General features: G+C 42.6%; 1 protein-coding gene across 8 annotated transcripts in view; it reads left to right on the top strand.

Moving 5' to 3' along the window:
- Positions 1-27,498, top strand: part of ENOX1 (ecto-NOX disulfide-thiol exchanger 1) — a 378,564-nt gene that overhangs the window by 136,151 nt on the left and 214,915 nt on the right. Inside the window, exon 1 of one of the 8 annotated variants that reach the window (XM_049815787.1) lies at positions 12,325-12,434. The exons of the other annotated variants lie outside the window; for them this stretch is intronic. The gene's annotated coding sequence lies outside the window, so the exon portion shown is untranslated. Of the gene's footprint in view, positions 1-12,324; positions 12,435-27,498 lie in introns of those variants that run through there. 8 annotated transcript variants of the gene reach the window in all.

Below are 27,498 nucleotides of genomic sequence, written 5' to 3'. Positions count from 1 at the left end.
GATGATGATCTTTGCTGATCTGAACTCCTGGGGCATTACATAAAAAAGAAGGGAGATCTTTAGAGTCAACATTCAAGAACACATTAGGGACACCAAAGATAATTTGGCTCATTTGCCTGTGTTACCAACAAGAGCAAAGATGTCTAGATAATCTGTGAGAGTTGTTTATCTAATCTTCCAGTGAGGAAGATTTCAGTGCCACCCTGTGTAGTCTTTTCCAGAGCTAGACAGCACTTAGGCGGTATTGCTAAAATCCAAATTATGCTTCATTTGCTCCATAGGAAGCCATTTGGTGTCTTATTTATACTGAAGATAGAGAACAGTTGAACATAACTTTCTTTATGGTAATCTGTCAAATATTGGAAGGAAAAATGACTTTACATTGTAGTTGATTTCATTTATCTATTTTTCAGAGTAAGCGTCTGCAGATCCTATAAGTCCCATTCCAACCCCTTTTTTTTCTGTCTTCCTCCTACGTACCTGCATCCCTCCATGTATTGTTAACTTCTTGACCCAAGTGCCAGCGTTAAGAGGCTGAATGTAGTCAATATGACTTTCAGATGGATACAAATTATGTAAAATAAGCCCAGAATTTAGAAGCTTGATAATTAATTATGGAGCTATACCCTCAATTAAAATGACTCCAATCCATATCGTACCTCAGCTTTGTTTATATGGAATCACTGCTAGTGTCTTCTCTCTTTTCTATCTTTTAAACTCTTCTCAGTATGATACTAGGTAATGAATGACATTGTTGGAGAGACAATAAGTGTGCAACTGATAGCTCTCAGCATATGGATAATGACACAACTTGCACCTTTTCATTGCCCAGATTCTGGCTGCACAGAGATATCTGAACAATAGATGAAGTGAAATGGTGGCTGTAGCACATTTCAGGAACAATAATTGTCCATTCAGGTCCCTTTAAAAGAAAGACAGCAAAGAACTGCTAAGTTTTCTGTCACTAAGGCCCTCAGAAGAATCAATCACACATCATGAATAATAATAATAGGAGAGGGAGGACAGCTGCTCAGCTGAACATCATCAGTATTGACACCTTCCAGGAGGAGTAATCAGTAACCCTCTTGACCAAAGCAGGTGTCACAACAAGATAAAAGTCATAAGCTACAGCTCCAGTGAGAGTCTGTTGCCATAAGACAGAAAGATATGAATTGATTTCACTTCTGAGAGGCAGTTAAAACATCTTCTCCACTTGAGAGAAGGAGAAATCCACCGTCATTGCTACTGTCCAAGTCTCCAGAAGCAGCAGTGAAACTTGCAGAGCTTGTTACTTAAAAAACCAAGGAGGGTGTTCAGATCACCAAGTGCCCAACCAAAAGGAATGGTTACAAAAAAATCCTTTCTTTTTTCCACCACAGCCCAGCACAATGTTGGCAGGTTTATGTTCTTTCTCTCCTGCTTTTTAGCTAAAGTATGCAGAAAGGGTGGCAGTTCAAATAGTAAACATTAAAGGATTTTTTTCTGGGTTTTTGTACATGAGAGAGAATCATAGAAACATTTAGGTTGGAAAGGACCTTTAAAATCACTGAGTCCAACCGTTAACCTAACACCACCAAGTTCACCACTAAACCATGTCCCTAAGCGTGAGTGACATCTACACACCTTTTGAATACCTCCAGGGACGGTGACTCCACCACTTCCCTGGGCAGCCTGTTCCAATGCTTGATAATGCTTTTGGTGAAGAAATTTCACTTACTGTCCAATCTAAACTTCCCTGCTGCAACTTGAGGCCATCTCCTCTTGTCCTAGCTCCAGCCACCTGACAGAAGAGACCAACACCCACCTCACTACCACCTCCTTTCAGGTAGTTGTAGAGAGCGATCAGGTCTCCCCTCAGCCTCCTTTTCTCCAGGCTGAACAGCCCCAGTTCCCTCAGCCGCTCCTCACAAGACTTGTGCTCCAGGCTCTTCACCAGCTTTGTTGCCCTTCTCTGGACACGCTCCAGCACCTCCATGTCTTTCCTGTAGTGAGGGGCCCAAAACTGAACGCAGTACTCGAGGTGCGACCTCACCAGTGCCGAGTACAGGGAGACAATCACTTCCCTAGTCCTGCTGGCCACACTGTTCCTGAATGATGGTGAGTTTGATCCTGCCATGAATATATTTGCAATGCTATCACCATTAGAAGCTGCCTGTGATGATTATTCAGGTCCTCGTTGCCAGCCTCATAAAAACTCTTTGACACCAGCTGAATTCAGGAGCAACTTTTGTTCATCCTCAGAACTCAAACCTGAGCAAATTTCAATCAATATCATAAGTAATAGTAAGGTAAAGCCCTGATTTTGATAAAGTTTCAGCTTTCTTTCTAGGCTGAAGTGTAGCACACATAGCACTTTGGGATCGAGAGTCCTAAAATATACTGCTTCAGAATGACTTGGATTTCTAGGGTCAATTATTGTTTCAGAAAAGGGAAAATATAGAGAAATTGATTATTAGATGCCACAAGTGAAAAAAACAAAAAGCAAAACTTAAAGGAAACCACATCAACATTAATATGAGTTGGTTGACTATGGAAGAAATGATCCAACAATGGCTGTAGGCAACCATTCAGGAAATGATGTGTTCCTACTTAATGTCATCGATCCCACATTGGGGTAAAAAAAAAAAAAAAAGAAAGACAGACCACTGAATATTGTATTCAAGAGGCTTTATAAGAATCAGAGGAAAGCTTGACCGGGCAGTTTGCTCAAACAGCAAAAATGAAAGTAGAAAGATGAAAGAATATCTTGGGTCAAGCCACTCTTTAACTTTCAGCTTTCAGAACACTATTAAAAATTAACCAAGGAAAAGGTAATACATACTGTTGCCCAAAATATCCTAGAACTCAAAAAATTATTCTTCAGCTAACTAGCCACAGGTTTTTTTCCTAGAATCATAGAAAATTAGCAAGTAGCTTGAGGGCCCTCAGCTGTACTGACACTCTCCCTGTCAGAGCAGTGGCTGACCCATTTCTGAGGGCCTCCACTGGTGGAGATTCTTTGGGCAATTCATTCCAAGGCCCAATTTTTCTTACCATTAAAAACTGCTTTTTTTCTTTTCTTAACCTGCAAGTTATTTCTGTCCTACCTGCAATGAACAAGAATGCGTTATTCCCTTTTTCCTTGCAAGCATCTTTAATATTTTCAGGGTCTTTTGTCATGTTTCCCCCAAGTCTTGTCTTCTTTACATTAAAGACCAATTTATTCCTTCAATTTTTTGTCATGTTCTGTAGAGTACTCACTGTCAATTGGTCACATCCTCCTTAAAATGTGGCATCCAACACTGCACCTAAGTTTATAGTTGAAGTGTTTCCAAACTGAAGTAATAAAGGAGAATTCCCTCACGTGTCTTGTAGATAACATTCTCCTTTTTATTTCCAATCTGATGTTCATACATTTGTGACAGTGCCTCTGTTGAAGCTGGTGGTCCACTGGATAACCTCAGATCCTTCTTAGCAAGACTAAACCTGTTTGGTTATTTCCCATGGAGTGTTTCCTGAGTTGACTGTTTCTGACCTCACCTCTCAAAGATAATTGCCAGCAGCTCTAAGATTCCCTCAGTGAGATATCTACATATTCTAGGGTGAAATTCATAAGGCCCAGCGAATTTGAAAAATTTTAACATATCTCAGTTCTCTCTAATCTTCTTTTTCCTATTATGATCTGATTTTCTATTCCTTTGTCTTCAGTGTTAACTGTTGTGGCTTTCTGTTCACAGCTGATCCTTGAAACAGCTTTTCCTCCCATTGAGTAGCAAACCAACTCTTTCTTCTTGCTATTGCTAACAGTGGTATTCTTACTGTTGCACTCAGTGGTTTTCATAGAAAGGTTTTCTACTTTTACATCCCCCTACCAAAAGTACATTGCAATGTTACACAGACTAGAGGAAGGGCTTTGAAAGACGGCGTACAATTTTCATAATATGGGACTTCACAGAGGTACTGGACTTACAAGAGCGATTGAAGACAGTTATGGCAGTACTTGACAGGTAAAGCACAGATGTCCCTATTCTTACAGTCTCAGTGGAAACCTGACTCGATCTAATTAATAACAAGGAACCAGCACCAAAGAGAATAAAGAAAAAAATGTTTCAGAGGAACCAAGGATCTTGAAAGCAAAGGTCATATGTTAAATCCATGAGAGGGCTGAGTCTGAAATATGGCACCTTGTTCATAAAATTGACTGACACCATGTGTTTTGCTTAGAGGAGACTTAATTTCTTCATAACGCTGTTCTTGTAATGTTTGAAGGCCACCAATTCACTTAAGTAGTTAATCACAGTCTTCTGTGTTTCTTTCATTCCATGAAAACATCCCAAGTGTTCTTATATTTTATTCTTCTCTCTTCACACAGCCTTTTTACTGTTTTGAGGTGGCAAAGAAACAAGGGGAGAAGAGAAAGATGATTATAGAGTAACAGGTTAAACACATAGCGTCTTCTACAATGAGCTCTGATACCATTGTTAAATATTCCTTCTTTTTTTGCTTGGTTTTTTTTTTTTTTTTTAGTGTGTATGAGCTATTCAGCAAGTCTCCAAAATCCTGGCCAAAGTTCTGCAGAGCAGTTGCTGTCAGGTTCTCACGTCAGTCACACATGAGTGAGATCAATCAAATGCACTATCTGGTCCCAATGAAGTGTAGATACACAGAGTGAGCTGGTTGTCCTCTTGTTCTGGGGCATGGAGCATTTTGAGCCTCTGATCTTTCTATAAGCCCTCCAGGAGCATTCTCCTTTAATGCTAGAGACCTTTGCCTCCAGGTTTTATAATGGCCAGTCCCGCAATCCTTCCTCCATTAAAGCATCTTTGATTTTTCCACCTCCGTAGCTCCGTCTGTAGGTTCAAGTTGAGATTTCTGTTGGGAAGTTTGTCAAGAGCCATACAGCCAGCAGGCAGCTTGCAGTGCCATAGGACAGGCTTTCCAAAAAAAAGTCAGTGTGTGATAGTCAAATGCAACGTGCTATTTTAAGGTCTTGAAGTTATAATAAACACCCCACAAGCCTACGTGGGTGTCCTTTATGGCAGCATTTTGTTTACTTCTTTGAAAACGTTTCATTGCATGTGTTGAGCATTCACTGGGCCACTGACAATCCCACCACTGAATTCATGATGTGCTTAAGACTACGGAGCCTAAATCAAGCCTGGACTCTGCTCGGCAATCCCAGCCCAATCCCCCTGCCCAGGCGTAGGCTCTGGCTCTGGACTTTTTGCCTGGCACTCCCAGTAGAGAGCTGTAACTCAGCAGCCTATGGCCTTGGTCCAGAGTCCGTTCCTCACTCCCCTAGTTCTCCTCCTGTACTCCCTTCTGCAAAGTTTCTCCCAAAGTTTGAAGTGCTTGGTTTATACTTTAGTTCACCAGGATTCAGGTGCTCAGTGAGAGTCCACAGACCTACAGGTAAGGGTTTACATCTGGACAGCTCTCTACTGGGAAATAGGAGTTCGCTATGCCCATTTTCCAAGCCAACCAGAAGAAGTGTAGCACAGTTAGCATGATGCTGAGTCCAAGCTAATAAATCGCCATGATTGGCAGCGTTTATTAGATCTGACTCAGCGCAGTTAACTTGGCCTCAGCCCTGCTGGCAAGTTTATGTGGCTTCCAGTTGCCTTCGACCCTGAGCAGAACAATCCTGAATATGCCGTGTGGACCCAGCAGGTGTCAACACCCAAATCCTGCAGGCACGTGCTGTGGTAGGCTTTGCCCAACACTTAAACCACAACAGATCCCTGGAAACAAATTGCTTTGTCAGTGGAGAAACTCTTTTAACGGATTCATGTCCTCTATCCCCTCAAGCCCCCTTCCTCAGTTTCCCAGCAAGGGGCAGCCTGTGCTGTGGAGGCACATCCATGCCCACACCTGCCCGTTGGCTTTTCCCAGGCAGACTTTACACTGGCTGCTTTGCCTGCTTTCCTCTCCGAAGGCAGCAATTTATGGGCTGCTTTGCCGTCCGGCTGCTGGTTTTCATTAAACTTCCAGTAATGGAATTACCTTTTGTGACTTCTCTCCAACTTTTACGCTGGCTTGAAAGTGGGTTCAAATTTGCTGCCGCTCCAGCTCTGCCAGTAAAGGTGTAATAGATGGACAGGCAGAGGTTCCATTGAAAAAAAAAACCAAACAAACCAGAGAGAACGAAAATCGTACCTGCTCTTTGCTCTTAGGCTGCATTTTTATATTATTTTGATACTATATTATACAGATCTGATCTCAGAGCATCCTGCCTTCAAGCTCTCATTTCCACACTCATCACCAGAGGTTACCCTCCCTTCGGCTGAGCTTAGTAGCTCAGCAGATTCTTCTAAATTGGATCTGAGAAATGATTCATGTTAAAAGAACCATTTTTTTAAATGTCGGGCTTTTTTTTAATGACCTTACTATGGTTTTGCGCACGGCCAGGCAAATGCTTGAACCAAGGCAGCTGAGGGGATGCAGTGGAAGGGCGAATGGGTCAGAAACAAGGCCCTGGTCTACTCACCGTCATCTAGGGCTTTTTATTCCTTACTGCAGCGCTGTTATCACAGAGACAAATCCCTGCTCCCTAGACCCTTTATTTCTACATGTTTTATCTCCACAGTTTGGTAGCTTATAGGACCCTGTCCCAGGAGAGAAACTGCCCTATCAGCCTGTGCTGGTTTGGGCAGGGATAGAGTTGATTTTCGTCATAGTAGCTGGTATGGGGCTTTGTTTTGGATTTGTGCTGAAAACAGCGTTGATAACACAGGGATGTTTTTGTTCCTGCTGAGCAGGGCTTGCACAGAGCCAAGGGCTTTTCTGCTTCTCCCCCCACCCCACCAGCGAGCAGCCTGGGGGGGCACGAGGAGTTGGAGGGGACACAGCCGGGACAGCTGACCCCAACTGACCCAAGGGATATTCCAGACCATAGGACGTCATGCTCAGCAATAAAAGCTGGGGGAAGAAGGAGGAAGGGGGGACGTTGGGAGCGATGGTGTTTGTCTTCCCAAGTCCCTGTTAGGCGTGACGGAGCCCTGCTTTCCCGGAGATGCTGAACACCTGCCTGCCCGTGGGAAGTGGGGAATGAATTCCTGGTTTGGTTTTGCTTGTGTGTGCAGCTTTTGCTTTACCCATTAAACTGTCTTTATCTCAGCCCAGGAGTTTTCTCACTTTTACCCTTCCAATCCTCTCCCCCATCCCACTGTGAGGGAGGTGAGCGAGCAGCTGTGTGGGGCTTAGCTGCAGGCTGGGGTTAAACCACGACAAAGCCCCAAACTGAGCAATAAAAAAGTGAATGTGTAAACTATTGGAAACATTTTTCCTGAAAAATAGGGAATTTTGCATGTTCTTGACACCATTCTGTATTTGTGGCAGCAGAGCTTTCGTGGTTACCTCATCTCCCCAGCACTCTGGTGTTCATATTCCTGGGGCAGTTATGGGAGATGGCCAAAAACTTGCCCTTTAGGCCTTCCAAGAGGTGAAGTAAAGAACAAAACAATTTGATCTCAATAAGATTTAACTGTGCTATGGTCTGTAGCTGAGTCAGTTACTTTGGGTATCAATAGTGTAGGAAAATATTCAAGGACATTTGGGTTTGGCTGTAGGAAATGACTAACACAATGAGGAACCTAAGTCCCATTGCCTTCATGTTTGTTTTGTTTTCCTTGGTGGAAAGAGTTGACCCTTGTGACTGGAGCATTTTGCACCTGGGATTGTTACTAGCTTCTTAATCAAGGCAGTCCGAGTACTTTGGCTACGCTGCCACACTCTAACTCTTCCCTGCTCCCACTCCAACTGAGACAGATTATAGATTGGACAAGGTTTGAAATAACTCTTGTTTTCAAAGCATGGTTTTGTGAAGAAGCAAAGAGCAGTTACTGCTTTAAGAGAATCTGTCACCTTGTCCTCTAGAAGAAAGGCAACAACAATCTTTTCCAATAATGGACCCGTTATCTCCCTCCTGGAATTTATCAGGCAAGAAACATATTGATCCAATTTGCAGGTTGCAGCCTGTAGTTCTCTAAACATGTCCAAACCCCTAGCACATGATGATGGCCAGAACTTACTCTGCATTTAGTTTGCAGACGTGTACCTCCCCCTCCCTTCTCCCTTGTGGGCTGCTGTTCTCTTTACAATCCAAGCAACCTAAAGTGGATGAAAAATTCCTCTGTTTCAACTAATTCATTTTAATTCTGTTCTTTAGGAAATGCTCTTACAAGGTTTTTCCTCCTTGGTCTCTCACCAGCTGTGAATTTGAAGCAAAAAATAGTGCATGGAAGTGTTTATATGCAAGCAAAATATGCTTAGAGTTTAAAAAAAAACTAGAAACTTTTTCTATTTATTATTTATAAATTGTTGTCATTTTTTTATATTCCTTTTGGAGCCAGTATTTTTGTTTGCATAGAAGTGGCACTTCCCTTTTAATCTCTGGGTCTGCTTTTTAAGATTGCTTTTTAAGATAACTGACACCTTATCCTTCTCAGAAGATCCTATTGTAATGATTCACTGTGCTTTACCTGTCATTATGAAACAAAAATGAATGTGAAATCATTAGTTTTCTGATCGATTTAGAGTGAGAAAGATAAATCTTCCTTGTTTGTTAGAAACCATTCATAGAGGCTACTATGGCAACAAAATTAATGACAAACAAGGAGGCTTTTAATTAATTGTTCAGGCTGACTAGAATAAGAAAATCCTGAATCTTTGTTGAATCCATTTACTACCATCCCAATAGCTCTTGGTTATTTGTTTGAAAAGTTAGTGCATCTTTTTACTACACTGGAAAAAAAGAGGTTTATGATAATAGAATTGAAAGGGTGCACGGACTCCATTAGCCTTCCCCCTCTGATCCCATTGGACACGATCGCTAAAGTTTGGATCGTGCTCACAATGATCAGCCCTCTGCTGCTGATAATTTGATGAATAAAGCTGATAATGTCTTTAGGCCACTAAGGACGTAAACAAATAGGAGTAGTCCCTGCCTCGAGTGGTTTACAGTCTACAAAGCTGATACATGCCAAGCATAAAGTAATACTTTGGGATGCAGGCAAAAAGGGTCTTTCCAATTGCTTTTTAAAACAGTCCTGGGATGCTAGCAAAGATAATATGTTGATATGTGTTAGTGGGCACGAGATGAGGGGAAGAATACATAATCTCCCCGGGAAGAAAGGAAGAACCCTTGGGAGGCCTATAGGCAGTTAAGTATATAAACTACAGCAGTTTCCTTACTACTGAAGTTGGCATATTGTGCTCCGTAAAGCAGTATTGATATGTTTTCTACAACAGAACGATCGGCCAACAAACTGATTCGAGGCGTAGCTTATGGAGAGACTGAACTGCTTTACTTTTTGGAATAAATTACAGTTTCGGAAAATAAATACGTCTATGAAATATGAACTAGAGAACCAAAGAGTGCCCACTTCAACTTCCACAATGAAATTCCTTCAACAATTGACTTTCCTTCACAAAGTCAACAACTGTTGCCTCTGAATAAATTAGGAACAAGCTTCTAAGGCTGCGACAGGGTTCAAAAGTAGTGACTGAACAACTGAGAAACATTTGGTTTTCTATAATAACTCTTCAGTAAAGAGCTAAATCCAGACTATTCACACCAAAGAATAAACCTGAATACTGGTTACAATAGTATATTACATTTTTCCACTGGTGGCAGCTCATGTGGTTGTTACTCTAATGACTCTTTCCCCACTAGATTTCATCATCTCTCTTAATAGATTGAAAGGTAACACTATAAATCAGAAGTGCTGTGAGTTGGTATTTCCGAAAAAGGTAGTGCTGGCTGCTCACAAGCCGTGCATTAGCGTGCTCCATAGCAACGTGTAGGTTTGCAACACCATCTGAAGTCGCTTGGCATGCCTTATCTTCTTCTCACAGCCATATATGTGTCCTAGGAGGGTTACCGACTGTGCGGGACACGTACGTGATTGTGATTCCTCAATCCTTACTTGGACAGGACTCCAGTTAGCTCTACTTAGAGTTTCCGTCTTGGTCGTATGGCCAAGAGAGCTATATGGTTACGGGTGATGAGGGCTGTATGGGGTAAGCAGTGATGTGCAGCGCCTGCTGAGAGAAGTTCCCGTGCTCGCAAGTAGCCATTAGAATACTTCTTCCCTTCCCTCACTCAAATGTTTACAAATCTTAGCTTTTTCTTAGCGAGCTAAGGAGGAGGAAAAAGCCTCAGTGCAAACAACAGCAAGGGGATTCTTTTCAGTACAATAGTAAAGATACCAAAGGCCGTCCTGTTCTCCAGGTGCTCTTCTGTTTCTGCCACCTATGATATCTACACCAAACGTGGTGTCATCAGTCAGCTACGGCGTGGTGGGTTCATGCATATTTACCAATTTGCAAATTAGGCATGTGGAGCTCTTAGCATAGCTGTTTCTTTATCTTTCTGCTTTTCTTCCTTCACTAACGATTCAAAATGCTTACATGCCTAGCATCAGAGGGCTGTATTCTATGCTTGCCGTTTGCCTTTGTACACCAATTAGGTCTTTGTAATTTAAATTATGTTTTATTTGCTGATTTGGAAGCATCCTTGTTGGTAGAATGAGGTTTTCTTCATCCTGCAACTGTTCTTTGATATAATGATTTATTAAGGTACTAGGAGAAATATTGATCCTGCTAATAGCTTCTGCCTTGCCACAGAATGCCTCACATTTTACTCACTGAAAGGGCCATATTCCTTTTCTCATCATCTGATTGACCATAAATGCTTTGGCCTGTCCCCAGCAATTATCACACTTACCAAAGCAGTGGGTAAAAGTCAAGTGTTTATAGACTAATTAGAGAAGTCAACATGTCCAAACCTGTACTTTACATAGTACAAAGAGTTACTGGACAGCACGTTGAAATTAGGGAGTGGTTCCATACTGTTCAAAAACAAATTAGCAACTTCAGAGGAGTTATGTATATATTATTGATTAGGACTGTCTTTCTGGGTATTACTATGTGGAGTTATGTGCTGGGTCTGTGATTTATTAGGGGCATTTATGCTTACATTTCATTGGTATTTTCCACTGTGTTCTCCGTCTATCCTAATCTCCTCTTTCGTGAGAAAGCTTTCTAATGTTAATGCCTGCAAGATGGTGGTGGAGGCATCAATTTTGTAACCCGTCTGGAGCTGATTCCTTTTGTGATGCACCTTGGAAAATGCATTATTCCTATGGTAGCCACAGCTGCTGAAAGGGAATAAGGGACAGCTGCATGGAAAATACGGGACAAGGCTTTTAAGCCAAAATGAAACCGAAATGAAGCCAAATGGAGATAGAGATGACCTGGTCACCTGGAGACCAGGTCACTGGTGTCTCCAATGGGCTGCTTAAGGTTGTGGATGCAGTGTTATGGAGAACAGTGTTCTCTATTTTTTCCTGTCTTCATTTCCCTTCCTGTGATTCAGGCACAAAGACTCAGATTGGGGTATGGCAAACCGGAGTCCTTTACTTAACGCTCATTTAGAGGAAATTCTTCTTCATAAGATTGGGGGACTCAATGCTTCAAAGTGTTGTTTGGTTGATATTTTGACTGTCTAGATTCCGATACCATTGAGGCATCCATAGATGTGTGTTCCAGAGTTATAACAGTTAGTGAAAACACATTAATAGAAGTATGTTAATTGTTATGCTTCATAGTTGGAGCTAATTTCTAGCTATTTAGGGGTCAGAAAAACTTTGCCTGTGGGGGGAAGATTATCAGAAATTGGTTTTTTGTAATCCTTTGAAAATTTTCCTCCAGCAAAGACTGCTGAAGACAGGACACAGAGCAAGTTTTGCTGCAGTTCAGAAATGTCCCTTGCTCCTGTGCAATCACATACCCCCAAAACTCTGGCCAGAAAGCAAGGAGTGGGAGAGTATTAATGTTGCCTTGCATTGAGAGCTGTATCTCTAATTATGCAAGCATTAGTCTGTTCAAAATTTGTTTTTAGTTAACATTTGGTACTCGTGTTTTATTTCGCTCGGTGTAAGCACTGTTGCTAATGAAGCTGTCACATAGGTGAGATGACTTTTCGTCACCCACGTGTGAGCTAGTCACCCTGCATAGTCAGTGGAGAGAAGCAGGCATTTCTAGGACAGGAATCATCTCAGCTTTAAATAGACATGCAAAATAAACCAGATTCATCGCATCCTAAAAGTGTTTCCCTCTGTTAACAGCGAAGGGAGCTGAGAGTGACTAGCTCCACAGTTCAGTGAGATGAGCCCATGGTGATGTGGTACGTGGGATGAATTACCCCCTCTGAGTCCCCAGAGGAGAAAAGATGCTGCTGAGAAAGTCTAGATAGCATGCTCAAATTCAATCCCAATATTTTAGATTATCTAAGTGAGCTGAGGTCTACCCTCCGTGTCCGATGTGCCGGGTTACTGCTGGTCTGGATCTGATTTGTGGGAGATGGGGCTCTCGCGGATGTAAATCTCTGCAGCTCCATTAATGCCAGCGGAGCTCAGCTAACTACATCAGCGCAGGATCTGGTCGGCGGAAAGGTAACGCTCTACCTGAATTACAGGAGCAGTCAGGGGATGAGATAATATCTTCCTTTAAACAGGCCGGTGCGATGCATGCGTTTGCCTTCTTCCAGCTGCGGTAACTTGCTGTAAGAGTGACGGGGGGACGAGGGGAAGGATGGGTCCCCTTCGTGGTGACTTCAGAGGGGTAGGTGGTACCCAGGGCACGGTTGCTCCTGCGGTGCTGTGTTTAAACCACGGTGGCCCATACGGGGCAAACAGAAGGGACCCTACCCCATGGCCAGCGTTGTCAGTAGATGCCCTTAAGTAATTTCTCTACGGCAGCATAACTTCGTCTCCGAATGTTAATTAATAATTGATCTTGTTATGTATGTAGAGGACTCTCTATAATTCAATTCTCTATATTTATGTCTCATAAATGACTCTGCCTTGTCAGATTTTATGGTGAAATAGTAGATCCAAAATTAGCATAATGTAACAACCAAATCGCATATATAGCCTTGATCTGCAAACACTTTTGCCCATGAATAATTTTAGTTATTACAACTGAACTCACTGGGACTCACATATGCTTTTGCGGGATGAGAGCCACAATGTTTATTGAATTAATTTCTTTCATATGCTACATGTGTTCAAATGAAACTAATTTATCTGTCACATATCTAGGCATTTCTCAGCATATATTATACAATTAATTTTTTTAAGTGTGGCTGTAGTGAATCAGAGCCCTAGCTAATATTTCCAGTAGATATTTAGATAAAACTGAATCTGAGTTCATGTTACGAGGTAGAATTCTACTTTATATATGTCTATGTTAATATATATTATATTATTTAACACATACTATTATATATGTAATTATCAGTATCTATGCATAGATGGGCATATACAGGTAGATATGTGCGCATATATATATATATATATATGTAAGTGTGTGTAAGACTCACTTTCTCCATGTATGTATGAATGTTGCATATATAAATATACACTTTCCATGCATTGGAAAATACAGGCTATTGCTTTATTACTAAATACATGCAACCCAGGTATACCCACGCTAGTCTAACTCAAACCCGTCTGTCTTTGCTTTCCAATAAGCAATCTGATTCTCTTTCTGGAGTTTAAAATAGATCATTCCCCTGTGGGGACCAGCGTGCTGTATAACTCTGTGAAGAAGGAAACTCATAAGATTCAGTTTTAATGCTCGTCCGGTGTCTCAGTGCGGACAAATGTCATCTGCTTTGTGTCCGTGTGTTGTGAAGCTGAAGAAATGTTGCACTTTGTAATGACACCGTGCTTATATATTGCTTTGCTGAGAAGAGGGAATGAAGGGAAAAATCTTGCCGGTAGCCCATAAGTTTAAAAATCGAAAATAAAAAGTTATCTGATATTTTTGTATTTAAATGAAACAATAAGGAATATTTAAATGAAACGTTACGGAAATAGACGGAGCTTGCTCTGAGGATGTTGCTTAATGATATACAAATAATCACTCTGATTGCAGTGTTTGAAATGAGTGTGGTTTATGATCTAATGCCTAAAGATCATTAACCAACATCTGCTATTTTCTGGAAACAGTGCTGAAAGAAGCCCCAAATATAAACTCTTCCAGTTAAATTGCCCTTTTTATATCCTGTAAGTAATGGGGAGAGAACCGTAGGGAAGTCTGGAGGTGCTGCTCGCATTCGGGTGAAATGAGTTTGTTCTCCGTCATTCGGAATTGACCTGGAGAGATTACTTGGTTTCCCCTGTAAAGGAAGAAGTGGTTGCGATGCTTACTTCTTTTATTTTAAATGGACTCAGGCAGCCATGAAGGCTTTTAGGCAGGACATAGTACATCTGGCCCGCGGGGCTGGCAGCGCTGGCTTTACTGCACGGCTCGCTGGCCCTAATCCTCGACGGCGTGGGTCTCCGTCGGGGTGCCCAGCGCTCGCCCGTGGAGCTGGTTTCTGGTAGCCGTCCTCACGGGGGGGTCGGCCTCGATTCACGAGATGCCCCCTTCACATCGGTGCAAAGTACTGCTAGGCGCAAATTAAGCTGTTCAGGGGTGACTCCCGCGGGAGAAATTCTGGGCTTTGGGATGCGCTGGTGGGCGGGTGTCGATCCCCTCGCTGACCTGGTCGCCTTTTTTGGCTGGTGTTAGCCTAGGAGTTAAGATAAATCAGATGTGTGCTGCTGTGCTTATAGACCGAGCTCGTAATATATAAACGCCCTGTCTTCCAACCTCTGCTCATAAGGTATCTTTATATTCACGGGCTTTTCCAATGAGCTTGTCAGGCTGCTTGTAAGAGGAAGGCTTTTTAAGATTGGATCCCTTAAAAAAAGATGACTGTAGATAAAAGCGCATCAGTGCACATTAGGGATGAAATTTTCAAAGCAAGGACATCCTGGTGAGCTCTGTTTTGCCATTGTTGGCTTATACGTTCCTTCTTTTGTGCGAAACGCACTACAAACATCTCTGCCAGAGGCCTTTTATTTTGGGGTTGATCTGAATGTAAGGTCAACCACTTAAAATGAGATTAAACAAAGGTGATGATTTTATACGAAGTGAGCCGTTTCAATTAAATTCATTTTTTTAAAAGGAAACAACCTACAAGGTGGCACTTACGTTGATACAGCGGCAAACAGCTACCATTGCTGAATGTGTTTCAGCAAACACAAGTCTACGAGGGAAGATGTGATCTGTGCACAGTGTCACCGCCCGATAAATGAAAGCACTTTGGGGGAGTTGATTCCTCAGTGAAATGGCAAAACGCTTTGGGTTTTCTTTACTGTGGGGCGAGAACATACTTTGGGCTGCTACCACAGCAGCCGATGCACATCCGATTCTCACCCTAACTTTTCTTAACCGGGTTTATTTATGTCCCATCACCAGTCATGTAATACTGTCATTCGGGAGAATGTGTGTTTAGGGTTTTTGCAGAGGTGCGGATAACGTGTAAACAGGGGTTAGTGGAGCTCAGCAGCATTTGGTTGCATTTTTCAGTTCGTTGTTTTGACATGTGTTCCCTCGCCAGTGGTTTAACCCCTGGCGTACTGCAGTTCTGTAAAATGAGGCAAAGCCATTACTGTCCACCAACCAGGCTTAACCCAGGCATGAATTTATTGGTGTTAGGGAGCTCCTTAAGAGTCATGGACAATGACACGGCAGATGTTGAAAACGATACTAAACGATACTCATATTTATCTTAAAGAGAAACTCTTTCCAAACCTTATATTTTAGGTGTAAGAAGAAAAGTATAGGTAAAAGCAATGTTTTAGTTTTATTAAGCTAAACTTGTAATTTATCAGCCCTCGGAGTAATATACTTCCTTTTGGATATAATAGAAGATGTCCCTGCATACATCAGGCTGGCCTCAGGTGTCATTTTCTTATAGGCAATTGAGAAATCTGCCTTCTTTTCCCCGTGATTCAGGATCCTGCAGTCCGAGGAGAAAAAGGGTTTTCAGAAAGAGAAATGACAGTTCCTTTAAGTTTATGTTAACATTATCACACCAACTGAAAAGGTCAGGAAATTGGAGATTGTCTGTAATGTTACAGGCTGTAATGCTGGCTCAGGTGAGTTAACCAGCCTATGGAAGGCGGTGGACTTGTGCTGACTTAGCACATACGGCCTTGGAGCTATATATTTAACCATTCTTGGTTAATTAATACACTTAAATTTCATTTTTATGTATCTTTGGACGTGTACCGCTGGGGAAATGTCAACTTGAGCATAGAGGGAGACTGGAATCTTCCTAGTGACTTGTAAAGTCGGGTACGAGCTGAGCTTCATTGCTCGCCTGCTTTAGGTGGACCAGCGGGGCCAACTAGACATGCCCCGACCACATACGCGGACCAACCTTCATCTCATAAATCTCTTTATTCCCCAAGAATAAATTCCCCAAGAGTTGGCTCTTTAATTGGCCATTGTCCTTCTAGCCAAGCAGGACTAGATGAATTTCTCCATTAGAGGACTACAGAGCTATGTGCTATGAGTTGTAAATGTGAAAAACTTACTGTGCAGGAACCAAAAAAACCAGAAGTGCTAAATTAAAGATGCTTCTAACCTGACATGAATAACCTCTGTTGCCACTCACTGCACCGTATCGTGGATCAAAGTTGTTTTTTACTAACAAACATTTGGGCAAGCAGTTTTGAATTTGTAGATGACATTGGAAACCACTCCTGTGTGGCTTAATGTTTTTTTTTTTTTTCTTCTTACTGAGGTTCTTATTTTGAATCTACTTCTAAGTCACCAATGTCATAGGCTAAATATTTCATTATTACATTAAAGGAAGAAAAGTGCCCTTGGCCTGTGGTCACATTGACCAAGATTTTATGGTGGAATTTTAAATCCCCTAACCACAGGGATTTGTAAATTGAAATATAGATGCAACCTTGAAATGTAGTTTCAGGATTGTTGGCTGTGATAAATATGAGCCATAAAGTAAACCTGTTCTCTGAACCGCATTGGATCAAGCATCGTTGCTGAAGCTCTTTTGCCATTTTTCTGTGTTTCTCTTCTCAGCATCTGGTTCTACAGATCACTTTTCTCCATTTCAAGGTTGTATTTTTTCCTGAGTCTGGGGTTAAGGAATTGTCACATCCCAAGGGGAATCTTTGTTTTATTTTTTAATCTATCTTGCTGTAGCTTTATTTCTGCAGCAAGTGGTTTCAGTAATCCATACTGATGAGTTGTCCGCTCTCCAGGTAGGGTTGACAGGTAGATTTATGAATCAGGAGAAGATAATCTGCTTCCACAAGGGGTCACTGGTACCAGTGCACATAGCAACTAGTTTCTGCCATGCTTCTGTAAAGGGCAGGTTTAGACAAGCCTCTCATCAAAAGGAGTAAAAAAGAAAAAGGAGTTCTTACTCTTTAGAAGATACCTACAAAGAAAAGGGGCAAAACAGGTAAATGAGAATGCTTTCAAGAACATCCTTGCTTTCAGTAGTCAGGTAGCCAGATGTCAGAAGTTGGAAGTCCTTTGTGCCAACCCTGTCTGAGTTGGGACTTCACCGTTCTCTGCTGATGTGGGATGCTTGGCTGACGTCGCTTCAGAGTCTACATTTTAACGGCCATGAGGATTGCTAGAGCTACAGATAGCATAACAGGAAATTGTTAATTCATCTGTAAAGTAGAACCTGTATGAGTAATTAATATAATTTCTCCGGAAATCCATATGCCTGCCCGCCTATTGTTAAAAGAGGTTGCCACAGGGTGTAATTTTAGGACACTTCTCTCCTGGTTTCTTTGTGTGCAGGCAGCAAAGGTTCCTGGTGTCAGGGGACAAATCTCCTTTTAATTTTTCAGTCTGCCTGAAAATCACCTTTGGAGAGAGGCAACTCCATTAACAGGAATTAATGGCCCCCTTTCTGTAGGCAGGGTTCTGCCCAGAGTGCCGGTGTTTGTAATAATCGGGACATTTCGCGAGCGTGTTATTTCTGTGTTCCTAGAGCTTTATTTCGAAGCTGATTGTCTCAGGGTGCATGTAGCTCCCCAGCACACTCAAAAATACCGAAAGGTTTTTGTCTCATTTTGGCATCCTGTCTGTGTGCAGCTCCTAGTCCCCCAAGGATAAACAGAGGAAAGCTTTTCTCTGCTATCTGGTGATAATTTTCTAAAGGTCAATGTTGTCATCCCTTTTACAGGAAATCTTACCTGTCAACTGCTGCCCAAAATGGCTAGAAGATATTTCTTTGCATTTCACTTGCAGTGGGGCTTTCCATGTGCAGCACCAGCTAAAGCCTTTTTGCATTCAGATGTACTTTGTGCTAATTGTTATTTTTTTTTTTAAACAATGTTCTTTCTTTAAAATCATCATCTCTCTCATTCCTTCCCTGCCATTCACACCAGTTCCAAAATCCCTGGAATGTATGGCACAAATTCCCAACCAAATGCTTTAATTGCTTTTATGTTGGGGGGGGGGGGGGGGGGCGTTCTGTCTTTTCTTTTTCCTGGAAGAAGAACAAGTTTAAGATTCATGTGAGATGAAGAGATTGTAACTCCCAACAGCGTTTTTTTATCTCTTAATATTTAGAGGTGACTTTTAGAGCTGGTCAGTGTGAGGAATGAGTTTCTCGTCACGGAAAATTCTCATTGCCATCAGTTTTGACGTGTATTTGCCAGGTTCCAGAAGGACTTTGTCTCCTCCTGCATCCCCATTCAGCGCCGTCCGGTGAGGGGGACGGTCTCGTACCGCCTGACACAATCACAGCTGCCCAGTCCTCTTGGCCAGATGGGAGCCGCATTCACCTCTCAATTTGTTAGAAACAGATGTTTTCCTCAGAGGAAAGGAAAAAGAGATGAAAAAACATGGCAACTGCCGTGAAATTTCCATTGTGGAAAGATCTGTCTAATCCAGGGTGGAATTTCTGGTCACAACCCGTGAGTAAATGCCTGTCCTGGGAACTCCAGCTAATTTGTACTTAGGTCCACACCACTCACCTGCGATGTATGATGGCAACTGGCAGGTTGCAGACTTCAACAAAAGCTTCTTCACAAAAATCTCCAACAATGGAAATCGGTAATTTCCCCCCACTGCCGATTCCTTTGGTTCTCTTCTAATTAGCAGGCTTTTGTGGGATACGAATACTGCTCCTTGTCCAGCTGTAATAATATGCTAGTGTTTGGGCTAGAAGAAGGAACAAATTAAAAAAAAAAAAAAAGGAACATTTTAATTTGGATTAAATAAACATTTATCTCCTAGAACTGGTCAGAGAGAAATTAATTGTTTCATTCTTCTGATCTACTAATTACATGTACAGACATGCCCATGTAAGCTTTTCCTGCATGCTGTATCATTAAAGAATGGATTACGTCTGAATTAAATTACTGTATTTCCATCAAAGGTCTCAGTGGGTCAGGGTAGTTGGCAAGATTTATAGGCTAAAAAGAAGGAGGTCAATGGATGTCAGTGGTTAAGAAATATATTGTTCTGCTGGGGGAGTTATCCTTTCCTGAGAGTCTGAATTGCTCTTTTTCTCATTCTTAGCATCTCTTCACACCCTTGCACTGCATGGACATTAATTCTAAACTCCTGTAGTTTCTTGTCAGTTCTTACCCTTTCAACCACCAAGAAACACTGTGTCAAGTGCATACTTTCCAAGCCCCTGCCTCAGACAGGGAAGCGTAAGAGATCACGATGGCAATGCTTAATTTTCCAAGATGAGATCTATTCTTAGTCCTGTTTTGTCTGCAGCGGTGGGGCTTTGTGTTTGCTGGCGGTGGCTACAGACACAATTGCTTTCTCACTGCTGTAACTATAATAACTGTCTTCTGCCTCTTCCTCTGGCTCCGTAGAAAAGCAGATGAGAGGGGAAAAGGGAGAAAAAACTTGACAAAAAAATTGTTTCTCGAAGGTGAGATTTGCGGGCAGAAAAGGCAGTAGATGTCACCTTCGGGTCAGCAGCACAGACCAGTGATTCAAGAAAGAGGGAACAACTCTATTAGTGTTTTTAAAAGTGACAGACAACTTTGGGCATCCAGTTGTTTTTCTACCCTATCCAAAGAGGTCTTTTCTCAAGATTTTGATTTCATAATTAGAAAATATATGTAATTATGACACAATCTGAAAAGCTTCAGTAAACACAGAAAATTGCAGGTGTCAGATTACCTTATCCCCTTTTCCAGGTAGAGAAAGAGGATCTGTGCAGAAGAGAAAAAATTGCAGACACGTGAAATGTAAATGGCCACTTAACAAAAATTAAATACATAAATACCTAAACTTCTGCTGATTTCTAATCAACCATCTGTTTAGGCAGCATACAAAGGAAAAGCGGGAAATCATAAGCACCATTTGAAACCCGCTTCTCTAAGCCATATTAGTTGCGTTATTACCGTAATTAACACGTTCTCTAATAGAACCAAACACACCAGAGATTGCCTGAGGTTCTGGGCGTTGGGACAAATGACTTCTCTGTATGAACGCCAGCAAAAAGGCAGAGGTTTCTCTTGCAGTCTCGGGGGCATCAGCGTTCCCAGCGACTGGGCGAGGAGCTCTTGCAGGTCTGGAGCGGAGCCAAGGATTTACGAGAGGAGCCGCACATCCCTCCCTCGGTGCAGTCCTGACCTGTTCTTCCACCACACAGCGGTCCAGGAGATGCAGAACTGGTTTCTGTGTCGGCACCAGAGGCACCCGTCACCTAAGGGGACGTAATAATAATAGCGAAGCACGCGCACCAAGCAAGCAAACAAATTTTACGGGACCAAAACTCAGCTGACCTTTAGGAGGACCCACCAGCCTCTCCCTACCCGCGTGCAATTTGCCCTTGAGACTCACCGATTTTCCAGCTTGGCAGTTGTGTGCAGAAAATCCCAGTGAGGCTTTGGTGACTTGCACAGTTCCATCAGATTTTACTGAATAGTTATTTACAGAGAGAGTGCATGAGTGAATAGCTGCCAGACAATTTGTAATGTGTGTTGCTGTAAAGCAGGAGATAAGACGGCATTTCCTATCATAATCTACGAACTCAGGCATGTGCAATCTTGCCGTGTTTTTTCCTGGTGCGTGAAGCACTTTGTGGGAGAGGATGGAGAGATGGCTGAGAACACTGTTCTGACCTTGAATTTGCCGCTATGTATTTATTTGAACTTACGTTCTTCTCTGAATGCTGTTTTTCCATGTGAGTGGTTGCTGTGACTGGGATGGCAGAGGAAGAAAGCTGCATGATGTGAATGGACCGTAAAAGGTTCTCTGTTACTATGTCATCCGCATCTTCGGGAATCCTGCTGGTGGGAAATCGGTCTGGATCCCAGATGTCCGCCTGCCCAGGCTGAACCTCACACAACTATTTGGAGAGGGGAAAAGGAAGGGATTTTTGCAGAATCACAGGAACTGACACGTAATTTGGGTGTCCTTGAGTTCTGTCCTGACTGTAAAAGTAGCCGAGAAAAAGGGTGAAGCAAGTCAGAAAGGAACTAAGAAATTTCTAATTAGATTTCATCGTAAACCTGGAAGAGGGAGGTTTTATGTATTCCTGTTTCAAAATTTGTTGTATAATCTTGACAGTGTCATTCTCTAACATATACAGAATCACAGAAGGGTGGAGGCTGGAAGCATCTCTGGAGATTGTCTAGTCCAACCCCCCTGCTCAAGGCAGGGTCAGCTACAGCAGGTTGCTTAGGGCCACATCCAGGCAAGTTTTGAACATCTCCAGGGATGGAGACTCCATAACCTCTTCGGGCAACGTGTGCCAGTGTTTGACCACCCACACAGTAAAAAAGTTTTTTCTTATGTTCAGGTGGAACTCCCTCTATTCACATCCACGCTCTTGTTGCCTCTTGTCCTGTTCCTGGGTGCCACTGAGAAGAGTCTGGCTCCATTTTCTTAACCTGCCTTAGATATTTGCCCACACAGACAAGATCCCCCTGAGCCTTCTTTTCTCCAGGCTGAGCAGTCCCAGCTCTCTCAGCCTCTCCTCATGGGCTAGATGCTCCAGTTCCTTTTTCATCTTTGTGGCCCTTCTCTGTGTTGCAGTGGGGAGCCCAGAATTGGGCATGGTTGGATACACTGGACACAAAACTGTTGGATGCTTTAGATGTATTATCTAAAGCATTTTTTAATCTTTTCATCTTAATTCTGTGTGATGGAGGTTTACATTGACCTGTCCAGACGAGCTCAAAGCCTCGTAGAATAATTGATGTGGGAAGGGACCTTTCGAGGGTCTAGTCCAATGCCTCACTCAAAGCAGGACCAGCCTCTAAAGTTAATCTAGATACTTCAGGGTGATGTCCCATTGAATTCTGAAACTCCCCAAGGATAGTGATGCCAGAGCCTTTCTGGGCCCTTGTGCCAGTGCTGCATCATTCTCATCAGAGAGAAAATTTTCTGTGTGTCCAGCTGGAATTTCCCTTGGTACAACTTGTGATTGCTGGCTTTTGTCCTTTCACTGCAGACCCTAAGAAGGGTCTGGCTTTGCTCTTGCTCTAACCCAGCTCCTTCAACCTCTCTTTATGTGCCATGTCCTCCAGCTCCTACTGCTATAGTTGCTCTCCACTGGACTCACTCCAGTTTACCAATATCTTATACTGGAGGCTCAAAACTGGTCACATCATTCCAGATGTGGCCTCCTGAGGGCTGAGTAGAGGGGAACAACCACTTTCCTTGGTCTGAGAGCTGACCTACTTAATGCTGAGCCCCATAATGGGTACTGGCACTTCCACTGTGTCCTCCAGTATGGATTGCTTGGAATTTACTAGCATTGACATTTCTTTTCTTATTATGTTACTTTAGTGTAGGTCTCTCTAAAGTTTCTCACAAACCTCTCAGATTATAAATATAAGTTATCCGCAACTTTCATTATCTTGCAGTCCTCGCCACACACATGCTTTCCTATTCTGTCATGTATTTATGGAATATCATTAAGACAGGAGGAAATCTCAAAAGAACTGTTAACTTTTTTTTTTTTCCTAAGAGGGAAGCTAGCAATTAAACATTATTCTTTTTTTTCTGTCGCCTGCCCATTTTTCCTCTCTGACACTGTGCTTCACTCATCCATGGCTGATTAGTTTCTCTATTAGCTTCCTGTATGACAACTCATCAGAGACCTGTTGGAGGTTGTCTGCTGCATTACTGTAGGAGCTCAGGCATAGACAAGGAGGAGATGCTGGTAGATGCTGCACAAGCAGAGAATGAAAAGTAGGTATCCACTGGAAGGACCTTGCAAGGAGCTTATTTTGAGACTAAATGTTGGGGGTCAGCATACCTCAACTTTATCCTGGTGGCTTTGGGCAGAGACTTCATTTGGTGTTTCTGGAGTTTCTGATGTTATGGCATCGTAAAATCAACCTTAACAAAAGGATATCACAGACAACCAGTTGAGCCCACCTGCAGTATAACCATTGGCAAGACTTCTTTTGGCCAGAAGGTACTTCTGAAGAGAGTGTTGAGGGGCTGCAACAAAGTAGTGTTACAGTTGTACAGAGACTTTCTCAGAAATGTGGAGAGGAGTCTCAAGAGACCTGACAAAGACACCTAATTGCAAAGTTGGCAAGTGATGAGTGGAAGCAGGAACTATGGACTATTCGAGTGTGTGAGTTGACCTTTTGATGCTGAATAAAATGAGCAGTAAGGTGGAAGAGTCCTTGAAAATGAAGGCCAGTTGATTGTTTGATATGACAGGGAAGAGGAGCTAGGAAGATGAGCAAAAAGAAAGCCAAGTGCGAGGCTAGGGAACGATCTCTGCAGCAGCATTGTGGATCGATACACCGTCAGGGCACGACTGAGTTTGTCAGTGGCCAGGAAAAGGATGTTGCAGTAATTGAGACATGAGGTGATGAGAGCCTAGATAAGAATTTAACAGCATGGCTGGGAGTGAGAAGTGCATCTGAGAGATGTTAATTGGAAGGAATCTGCAAAATCCTCGCTACGTCCCCAGAGCAGGCAGGGCTCTGAATGCAGCTCGTGGGGCTCAGCCTGCAGAAGGTTCGTTGCAGACAGCCCAGCAAACAGAAGCAGTGACGGTGCAGTGTTCCTTTCTATTTTTTTTCCTTTGGGCTCTTTTGCCCGTGTGCGCATGAATAGTTGGAGTTTCCAATTCCTAGGGTTTGGCAGCTTCTCAGATATCATTGTTTCCTGCACATGCCCATTCTTTCTTTTGATACTGAAGTCACTAGCATGGCACTGGTAAATACTAAAGAAAACTGGAAAATTAGGGATGTTTTCAAATTCTGGAAGAAGACAAAATTTGGCCAGTTGAAGAACTGTGTGCAGGAAATTAAAAAGCAAAACCCAAACAACCTCATCTCCCCAAGGCAAACAATAAAGTCAACCAAAAATACTGCCAAGGGTGGAAAAACTGATCACAGTCCTGTAGGACGTTAGAGTGGGAGGTGGGGGGGGAAGCAGTACAGTATAACATAGTCACTATTTCCCAGTAGCTGTAATTTAGCTCCAAGTCTTCTTTCCAAGTCACTTATCTCATTAAAATTTGTCACATGCCCTTTCCTGAGGCGCAGTCATTACATTTTCGTACGAGCGGCACATTGCTTTGGGGGGAGGCACAAGCCTACTCGCATTGGAAGCAGGAGTTCTGCAAATGACTTTAAGTCATTTGGCTTCAAGGTGCACAGGGCTGAGCTTTAGCCACCACGCCAGCTGAAATCATGATCCTCCTCTAACAGGGAAAAGCCGCATCTTTTAAGGAACAAGTGCTGCCTTACCACAACAGGCCAAAAAAATGGCCGTGGGGTTAATACTTGTTTTTGTTTGTAGTGGCATAGGAATTATTTTACATTCTTCTGGACATATGTGATACACCTGCTACGCATGAGGATTTTTACAAAGGTAGAAACTTTAGACGTATGAGTAAGAGAGTGGATTACTCATAGCAAAAAATCACCGTTTAGAAATTCTTTGTTACATCTGCCATGGATTATTTTTCAAAGAAGTCTGAAAACTTTGAATTAACCTTGGCACTTTAAGTACAGTTTCTAGGGAGCCGTAATAAAGCTTGTGCTCTAATACCTCTCAAAGTGGGCAAGTAGAAAAAAAAAATCAGTGGGAGCAGAGGGATGCAGCAGCGTGAGAAATGTCACCCATGACATTTGAACTTGAATTAATCTACTGTGACACCAGTGAACTTTGTTGGTGACTTAGGGAGAGGATGTTTGCAGTGGTGGGTGGGATCACAGACGTCATCTGTTTTTAACGCAGGTGCCCTGGATGAACCAGTTTCCCTCTTCTCATGATGCTGACGGAGAGCTTTTTACTGGAGCAGAGAAATCCTGGTAATAGATAGTTTGTCAGGCTGTATGCGGTGTCCGGTGTGGGTGATGCAGTACATGTTTTGCATTACTGCTCAGCAACGTGTTAAAATCTCGTGCAGAGAAATTCCCTTTATTGTGAGGTGATAACCAGATCCCTTGGCTGGTCAGTTCTTTAGCCGTGGTCTGTTTCTGTGGTTCATATCAGTGAAAACTAGATAGAGGCCACCAAATAATTTTTCTCATTAATACTTACCAGAGTGTCTGTCCTCTAAGAGACACGCAATTAAAGCCATTTCTAATCCCTGAGCTGTGCATTCCACAGGGGTGGTGCAATTTCAGCTGATAACATAAATGGATTATAATGAAATTCTCATGTAGCCAGTGCAGTGCTTTCTGCTTTAAAAGCAAAGAGACCCCAGCTCTTTTTGGGGGTAGTGTTTTAGGGGGATGGTTTTTGGTGTTTCTGCTTCAGGATATTGTTTCTACATTTCATTTTTACATTTCTCTTTGTCCTACAGTTCTGAAACTTTGGCAATAGATGTGAACTTCACTCTCAACCTTGACATTTTCATTTTTTAAAGCTGAGACTCAGCAGCATTTGGTTTTGCCCTAAGTCTTAAAGAAAAGAAGGAAAAAGGAAGCCCAAACCAAATGCAGGATGAAGTCTGATAATTTCTTTGCAATGTATCATTCCAAATATAAAAGTCAGATGTCACCAAGTGGGATTATTGGTCTTAAACTCTGGCAGCTTTACATCTCAGGGAAAAATTAAATTTCATTCTGCTAGACTTGTCCTATGCCATTTCATTTAGCAAGCTAGCAAAAACAAGTGTATATGGTTGGCCTACACATGCACAAATTTTGATGTCTGGATTATGTCATTTATTTGCTATGCTGCTCTTGGTAAAATGTGTATTTGTTGTACTGCTTTTGATATTTTGGTTGGGTCTGATATTTTGTTAACAAGAAAATGGAAAGAGTGGATAAAGCTGTTAGGTAAAGCACAACATTCTGGCCCATTTGGGAACTGATGTGCTGTCTCAGTTTTGAGTTGCTCTGGGGGAATTAATTGGCGTCTGCTGGAATCAAGCCCGAAAGTATCTTTTATATTACACAAGTGCATTGCCTGCTAGTCTTCTGCTAGCTGGAGTCGCGGCAGGACTTGGCATGGTGGGTCCATCCCGCTGTACCTCAACCACCGGCGCTGGGGGAATCTCTGCAAAGCCTCGCTGCAGGGCAGTCCCTCCTAAAATTATCTGATCCCTGTTGCATTACCGTCGTGCCTTTAGTTAGTGTAAAGAGGCCAGAAGCTGAACAGGAATCTGATGTAGGTCTCTTCTGAGATTAAAAAAATAGTTTTTCATACCTCTTCCCCCTCTGTCCACCTCTCTTTTGGGATCCACCGTAAGGATAGAAAGCGAACTTCTCGGAGGAACTGAACTCTCTTAAAAAAGTGGATCCAGTGCATTTTGCATAAAGGTGACAGTATGTCTCTAGCTGAGGGCCATTTTCCAAGCTGAAGGAAACAAGTATAAACATTTAAAGCCAACCATGACGTAAAACAGAACAAAAAACACCTGCAAAACCCAGAAGACTGTCAGATTGCAAAGAGTCCTTATCTTTTGAGTCCATGCTCATGACACAGCATAATGTGATATATTATATTGAAGAGTATAGAGCCCAGAAACTTCTCATTAATAATAACCATGGGCTTTTACGTGTTTATTTAAAATCTACTGGAATAGGTAGAAGCATCACAGATTTCCTAAATATCCAGGTCTTCAACTGGTTTAATGCCTTGGTAAACAAAGGCTGGAGCCTGTACTCCATACTTTCAAAACAGAGTTGAAATTAATGGGTAAAACTGAAACTGTGTGTTAACAAGGGCCATCTAGTCATCGAATGGTTTGGGCTGGAGGGGAGCGAGCTTGCTGCGCGCCCTCCTTGCTGCTCTAGAGATCTTGAACTCCACCATTTCATGGTCACTGCAGCCAAGGCTGCCCTTGAGGTTCACATTCCCCACCAGCTCCCAGGTAGGCACATTAAAACCCTGCGATGCAAGGGAATAGGGTTGGCAGAGTGGGACCCTTCCTGGGTATTTGGAAATCTGGTGTATTTTGATATAATTGTTTTGAATGAATGAAAAGGTCAAGGATAATTGCTGCAGAAAAAGCCATTTATCCTCATGCTGGGGCAATACGGGGGGTACCCCAAGGGTCCAGGTTTGCAGAATTGCAGCTCCTACATGCCAGACCCATCCAGGGTCTGCTCGCTGCGTGCTTGGAGGCAGGACCATGCTGCTGTGCTCTGCTTCTTGTAGTGGCTTTTAAAAATTACGTTCAGCAAGCTCTGCTCCTCTCTGCCATCTCCTCTCCCAACAAAATCCTGTCGG

This window comes from Accipiter gentilis, chromosome 13 (assembly GCF_929443795.1).
Source record: "Accipiter gentilis chromosome 13, bAccGen1.1, whole genome shotgun sequence".
In the NCBI taxonomy this organism is placed as follows: domain Eukaryota; kingdom Metazoa; phylum Chordata; class Aves; order Accipitriformes; family Accipitridae; genus Astur; species Astur gentilis.
Note: the sequence above shows the minus strand (reverse complement) of the source record. Positions and strands in the feature narration are given on the sequence as shown.